Consider the following 8,444-nt stretch of genomic DNA (forward strand, 5'->3'; position numbering starts at 1 on the left):
AAATATACATGATTCAAATATACACAGGCTCCAGAAACACAGGATTCAAATATGCACAGGCTTCAAAAAGACAGGATCCAAATATACACAGGCTCCAGAAACACAGGATTCAAATATACACACAGGCTCCAAATATACATGATTCAAATATACATAGGCTCCAGAAACACACTGGATTCAAATATACACAGGCTCTAGAAACATAGGATTCAAATATACACAGGCTCCTGAAACACACAGGATTCCAATATACATGGGCTCCAAAAACACACAGGATTCAAATATACACAGGCTCCAGAAACACAGGATTCAAATATACACAGGCTCCAAAAACACATAGGATTCAAATATACACGGGCTCCAAAAACACACAGGATTCAAATATACACAGGCTCCACAGACACAGGATTCAAATATACACAGGCTCCAAAACACCCAGGATTCAAATAAACACAGGCTCCAAACACACAGGATTCAAAAAGACACAGGCTCCAGAATCACGGGATTCCAATATATACACAGGCTTCAGAAATGCAGAATTCAAATATACACAGGTTCCAGAAACACATGCTTCAACTATACAGAGGCTTCAGGAACACAGGATTCCAATATATACACCGCTTCCAGGAACTATGAGCAAGAGAAGAAAGTTACCTCTACAGCGTATTCAAGAAGTAGGGGTACCTGATAAACACAGTCCGCTGATTCTGAAACAACAAACCCAAACAAGTAGACCCAACATACCCATTAACTCTAGCCACACTACCATACATCAAACACATCTCAGAGATGACCAAACTACTCCAACTCCTTGGCATCATGGTGGCCCACAAACCTACCACCACACTGAAACAGCTACCGATGAAAGCTAAAGGACCCTGTACCAACAACCAGCAAAACAAATGTAATTTCCAAAATGCCCTGCAAGCACTGCAAAAAACACTACATCAGACAAACTGGCAGAAAACTCGCCACCAGGATACACGAACACCAACTAGCCACCAAAAGACATGACCCACTATCACTAGTATCCTTACATATGGACAAAGAAGGACATCACTTCGACTGGGACAACACATCCATCCTAGGACAGGCTAAACAGAGACATGCACGGGAATTCCTAGAGGCCTAGCATTCAAACTGGAACTCCGTTTGGACCCCATTTACCAACCTCTGAGCAAAAGAACCAGAAATGATATAGACCAAGATACATGAATAGAAAGCGGGACAGAATACCAGTGCTTCACCGGATGATGTTACCTAGCCTGGTGATGAAACGTCTGAAAACAAATCTGCCAGCTCAGCAAACTTACAACCTGAGTTACAAATCGTCTCAAAAATCACATATACAAGATCATGAAATATGGGCTTCTAACATACACTGGACCCAGAAACACCGGCTTCTAATATATACAAGATCCTGAAACATGGGCTTCTAAAATACAAAAGATCCAGAAAAGGACTTCTAATATCCAGGAACCTGAAACACAACTTTTAATAAACACAGCCTTATGAAACACTGGCTTCTAATACACACAGGATCTTGAAACACAGGCCCCCTATATACAGGATCCTGAAATACAGGCTTCGAATACACCGGCTCCTAAAACACAAACTTCTAATATACACAGAATCCCAAAACACAGGCTTCTCGTATACAGACTCTTGACATTTTGGATCCAGGAACACAGACTTCTACTGACTCCTGATACATAGGATCCAGGAACATGGCTCCTGAAACACGGTCTAATGTACAGGATCCTGAAACATAGGCTTCTAATATGCAGACTCCTGACACACAAGATCCAGAAGTATGCACTCCTGAAATGCAGACTTCTAATATGGGCTTGTATGAAGACATAGGTCACCAACACACAGTGTGCTTAACACAGGCTTCTGCTAAACACTGGCTTCCAATCTTATCCTGAAAGTAAATCTTATGCTGAAACATAAGATTCTAATATACAGGGTCCTGCTAACGACAGGCTTCTACCTGAAAGATGGGCTTCCAATATATATGCTGCTGCTGAAAACAGCCATCTAAAACACAGGCTAATGCTGAAACACAGCTTTCAGAAACACAGACTTCGATTGAAATTACTTCTACTGCTTCTACTGATGTACAATTTTTGCACACACTTGAAAGACACATACTGCTCAAACACGACCTTCTAACACTCAAGCTCCTGACACAGACTTCCAACACAGAGGGTTCTGAAACACATGCTTCAAGCACAAAGGGTCCTGTGAAAGTCAGGGTTCTGCTAAATACAGTCAAGAGTGTGGTGCTGTAAAAGCACAGCAGGTCAGGCAGCATCCGAGGAGCAGGAGAATTGACATTTTGGGTATAAGCAGGAAACCTGATGAAGGGCTTTTGTCTGAAACATTGATTCTCCTGCTTCTCGGATGCTGCCTGACCTGCTGTGCTTTTCCAGCACCACACTCTTGATTCTAATCTCCAGAATCTGCAGTTCTTACTTTCTGCTAAATACAGGCTTCCAATACACCGGATCTTCTAAACACAGGCTTCTGCTGAAACAGAGATTTCTAATATGCAGATTTCTGCCGATGCACAGCCTTCAAAACGTCTGCTGAAGATAGCCCTTTGAGAGGCTTTTGCTGAAATACAGGTTTCTGCTGACACACAGACTTTTAAATCACACACGTCTGCTGAAATAGAAACTTCTGCTACAATTTGCCAAAACATGGCTTTCTCACTCACGTTGCGTTCTACTGAAACATATCAAAAGAAGACTTGCATTTATACGTGCTTTTCAGCAGCAGACTTCTCAAGAGCTTTACATCTGATGTGATACTTTTGACCTGTACTGGCTCCAACATCCTCACGGCAAGTAACCATGAACTGAGACATAGTTGCTCATATTATTCAGAAAGAAATAAAACCTGGGAAGGTTTATCCAGATATCATGTATTACTATTGTATTTTAGTCATGCCAACTAACAATGTTTTGGTGTCTCTCTCTCTCTCTCTCTCTCTCCCCCCCAAAAAAACCACATGAAGACCAGCAAGAAATGCACTCAATGAAGTTCCTGCATTTTGAGCCAAACTGATCATTTCTAACTTATGGAAATTAGAAGACATAACATGGTGGCTATCTGTGACTAAAGCAAAATTAGAAATTAATTTAATGCTGTATTAAATTAAAAAATCAATCTGAAATGTGACATTTAAGAGAGAAATTAAGCAAATTGTTTGAAAGCTAAATAACTGGCACAACAACATACACACACCTCTAGCCCATGGTGAACTGGGAGGTTGACAGTGTTATAGAGTTAACAGAGAAGTTTAAATAAGTATGTGGACTGAGATTGAATAACGTTTTAAAAGGTACTAATAAACCTTTTCACACAGAGGGTGGTACGGATATGGAATGAGCTGCCAGAGGAAGTGGCGGAGGCTGGTACAACTGCAACATTTAAGAGGCATTCGGAAGGGTTTGGAGGAATTTGGGCCAGGTGCTGGCAGGTGGGACTAGATTGGGTTGGGATATCTGGTCGGCATGGATGGGTTAGACCGAAGAGTCTGTTTCTGTGCTGTACATCTCTATGATTCTGAAGGGAAACGAATCAGTTTACATCCTTTTATGGGCAGGAAAGGAGAAGTTCCATTAGTTAAGCAATAGAGAGCAAAGTAAAAACAACTGCAGAAACTAGTCAAAATTTACACAAAATTCAGCAAGCATCTTCAACCTATGTCTAACTATTAGATCCACTGATGAGTTCCAAAACCTGAGGCAAAAACCGGGTGAGCCTGTTGACAATTTCATAACAAAACTGAAAAGTACAGCCAGAATGAAAGCTGTTAAATCAGTTCATATGTGACTCTGCACACCCTGATGTACAAAAATAGTTGATTTAAAAGAACATTCTCACAATATTGAAGGATTTTGGCACTGCCAGGCCACATGAATCATAATGACATTGCCTACCCAAGCAACAAGCTTTCAGTTAAGCTGAGAGAATGGCAATTGGGTTGATGTAATGAAAAAACAGCAAGAGAAAGCACTCTATCTTGAGAAATGTGCAAGTATTGTAGATAGTCATAGTGTCATAGAGATGTACAGCATGGAAACAGACCCTTCGGTCCAACCTGTCCATGCCGATCACCCTAAACCTATGCTCTCTAGTTCTGGACTCCCCGACCCCAGGGAAAAGACGTTGTCTATTTATCCTATCTATGCCCCTCATAATTTTGTAAACTTCTATAAGGTCATCCCTCAGCCTCTGCCGCTCCAGGGAAAGCAGCCCCAGCCTGTTCAGCCTCTCCCTGTAGCTCAAACCCTCCAACCCTGGCAACATTCTTGTAAATCTTTTCTGAACCCTTTCAAGTTTCACAATATCTTTCCGATAGGAAGGAGACCAGAATTGCACACGGTTTTCCAACAGTGGCCTAACCAATGTCCTGGACAGCCGCAACATGACCTCCCAGATGACACGTTAATTTACAGACAGAAATAAATATCCCACATATGAGTCAAACTGCAGTGCTTGTGGAAAAGCCAACTGCTAGGCAAAGATATGTAGGACAAAGAAAGTAAATAGTAAACAAGTTATCAGAGACAGATCAACAGTATGAGAAGTAAAAGGAACAAAAAGACATCCATCTCCTGGATGATGTTTTTGAGAACACTATAGACTTGGCAACCATAAAACTGCATATATGGAATGGCTGTAACTCCAGATACAAAAAAAAATCACACAGCCAGTCAGATCAGAACGGGTGAGAACTAAGCAATCGCAAGTCTGAAGCTGAAGCCTGATTCCAGAGCACAGGGTAACATCATCCCACTTTGACAATGCCAAAAGACCTTTCCTGAAAATTTGATATCAGTTTCCAAGGAAAGGTGTCCTGAAACTGAGCAATGTCAAAGCATATGCAGAACTGAGATTCAACAACTAGCAGCCCACGTCAGTGGGACACATAAAGGAGAAAAGATATTAACTGCAGAAGATATTTTCAGATAAGCCTGTGTGAGAGTAAGGGGATTCAAGAAACAAATACAGAGAATAAATGGCCAACATATTCCAATAGAGATAAAGAGTTAGACCAACAAATCCTGTGAATTCTGGATAAAGTCAAATGGGCAGGTTTATGGCAGATGTAGGGGGCTCAAAACAGTAGAAGGCCAAGAGAAAAGCTTGAGTTCTTCATCAGGAATGAGGGGGTGATCGAAGAGAGCTGAGAGATAAATGGGGAGGGGCATGGGCTGGGGGGAAGGTAGCTGGGAACGCAATAGGTAGATGAAGGTGGGTGGGTGAAGGTGATACTTGCTGAAACATTCTGCAAGTTGACATCCTGTCTCCCCAATGTAGAGGAGACCTCACCCTCAACAATTTCTCCTTCGGATCTTCCAACTTCCTCCAGGTGAAAGGGGCAGCCATGGGCACTGCATGGGCCCCAGCTATGTCTGCCTCTTCATCAGATACGTGGAACAGTCCACCTTCCGCAGCTACACTGGCACCATTCCCCACCTTTTCTTCTAATACATGGATGATTGTATTGGCGATACCTCGTGCTCCCACAAGGAGGTTAAATAATTCATCAACTTCATGAACACTTCCATCTTGACCTCAAGTTCACCTGGACCATCGTGGACACCTTTCTCCCCATCCTGGACCTCTGCATCTCCATTTCCGGTGACCGACTTAACACAGACATCTACTCCAAGCCCACCGGCTCCCACAGCTACCTGACCACACCTCCTCCCACCCTGTACCATCCCTTATTCCCAATTCATCTGCCTCCGATGCCCACCAGCGCATCTCATCCACTTCCTGCACCTCTGCCCTCGAACCCCACCCCTCCAACCACAACAAGGACAGAACTCTCCCTGGTCATCACTTTTCACCCAACCAACCTCTGGAAACAAAGCATCATCCTCCACCATTTCTGCCACCTACAAACATACCCTACCACCAGGGATATATTTCCCTCCCCATCCTTAACTATGTTCCACAGAGAATATTCTCTCCGCAGCTCCTTTGTTAGGTGCACACGCCTCCACCAACCCACCCTCTACTTCCAGCACCTTCCCCTGCCATAGCAGGAAGTGTAAAACCTGCACCCACATCTCCCCCCAACCTCCATCCAAGGCCCCAAAGATTCCTTGCGCATCCAACAGAGATTTACCTGTACCTCCACACATGTCATCTATTGTGTGAGTTGTTCTTGATGTGGTCTCCTCTACATTAGGGAGACAGGGCGCCAGCTCACGCAATGTTTCAGGGAACATCTCTGGGACACATGCACTAAACAACCTCACCGCCCTGTAGCCAAACACTTCAACTCCCCTCCCATGCAAGTCCTGGGCCTCCTCCACTGCCAAACTCTAGCCATCCGATGCCTCAAGGAAGAACGCCTCATCTTTCACCTTGGGACCCTCCAACCACACGGGATCAATGTCAAAACATCAGTTTCCTTAATCCCCCTCCCCCCACCTTATCCCAGTCTCCAACTTAGCACCGCCCTCCTGACCGGTCCATCATCTTTCCCCACTAACCGCTCCACCCTCCTCTCCAACCTATCACTATCCCCCCCACCCTCATCTACCTATCGTTTTCTCAGCTATCTTCCCCTCCCCTTTTATCTCTCAGTCCCCTTGGCCCGGTCCCTCATTCTTGATGAAGAGCTTATGCTCGAATCATCGACTCTCCTGCTCCTCGGATGCTGCCTGACTGGCTATGCTTTTCCAGCAATACACGTTTCAACTCTAACTAGGGTGATGGACAGGGGAATGTCTATGGATAGTATTTGTAAGCACTTCTAGGGGGCATTTGGTAAAGTCCCACATAAGAGACTGCTAACGAGGAGATCCAAGATGGCGGTGATCCAGTAGGACTGCCCTGCTGAGCTCTGCACCAGAACCCAGACAAAATGATGCAAACACCCTCCCTTTATTACACAATGTAGTAAAAGTTGGTAGTTTTGATCACCAGAGTTGCTGTATGTCAGTTTAAATAAGTAAGAAAAATGACTAAGGGAAAAGGACCACGAAAATCACAACCAGCAGGGCACTCTCCTACAGCAACGGACACGCCTGTGGCTACGGTGTCGGCCTCCACGATCACCCAGGGGACTTACCTATGGAGCAGAGCCTGATCTCGGAGAATGTGAAACTCCGAGAGAAGATCGATTCAGCAATGGGGGAGACCCGGGCCAGGCTGGAACCGATCTGGGCCATGCTGCAGAAGCATGACCAGGAGATCCAGTGAGGTGGCGCAATGGACCGCAACCTCCAAAACCACGACAGAGTCCTCAGCGGGTCTGGTCCAGCCTCTGGAACGGCAGATATGGGCCCTAGTAGAGCAGGTCAATGATCTCGAACATCGAGGCTATCGGAAGTATATCCGCCTGGTCGGGCAGCCAGAGCAGGAGGAAGAAGGCCAGCTCACCAGCTTCTTGGAGAAATGGCTTCCGCAGTTTTTGAAGCTGGAAATTGAGGTAGGCCGATGCTGGTCGAGTGGGCCCACCAGGTCGCAGTGCGCAGGCCCAGATCGGGCCGCACCCGGCCCAACCCGCCCCCGCCCAGATCTTGTGTGACTCCAGCATTACAGAAATAAGCAAATGATGCTGGAAGCCTCTAGAGCACTGGGGAAGGATCCAAAGACTCTGATAGACAAAGGATCACCAATTATACTTTTCCAAGACTTTTCTGCGATTGTGATCATAAGAGGAAGGCCTTTGATGAGGTAAAAAGGCGGCTGAGAGTCTTAAATATCCAGTATTCTGTAAGATATCCCGCAATATTACGTTTTAGCCACGGAGCATCTCTGTTTACTTTCGACTCACTGGAAGTGGCAAAGGACCTCCTGGACACCTTAAAATAGATTGGCTAGCTCAAATAATATGGACAATCATGTTCACTTTGTTTTCTCTGTAGTTTGCCTGCTTTACCTGGTTTTGAGTTTTTTTTAATATGTGGGGGTGTTTTTTTTTCTCTTTCTCTCTCTTCTCCCTTCCTCCTCCTCTCCCATTCTCCTTTATTTTTCTATCATTTCCTGTGTCTGGGTTTGGGGCATGGCTTCAGCAAGATGGAGCTGGAGGGGTGACAAACGGCTCCCTTTCGGAATGGCAGGCGGTGACCAGTGGGGAACCGCAGAGATCAGTGCTGGGACCGCAGCTTTTTACAATATATATTAATGATATAGAAGATGGTATTAATAGTAACATTAGCAAATTTGCTGATGATACAGAGCTGGGTGGCAGGGTGAAATGTGAGGAGGATGTTAGGAGATTACAGGGTGACCTGGACAGGTTAGGTGAGTGGACAGATGCATGGCAGATGCAGTTTAATGTGGATAAATGTATGGTTATCCACTTTGGTGGCAAGAACAGGAAGATAGATTACTACCTACAGGGAGTCAAGTTAGGTAAAGGGGCAGTACAAAGAGACCTGGGTGTTCTTGTACATCAGTCAATGAAG

This window comes from Chiloscyllium plagiosum, chromosome 21 (genome assembly GCF_004010195.1).
Source record: "Chiloscyllium plagiosum isolate BGI_BamShark_2017 chromosome 21, ASM401019v2, whole genome shotgun sequence".
NCBI lineage: Eukaryota > Metazoa > Chordata > Chondrichthyes > Orectolobiformes > Hemiscylliidae > Chiloscyllium > Chiloscyllium plagiosum.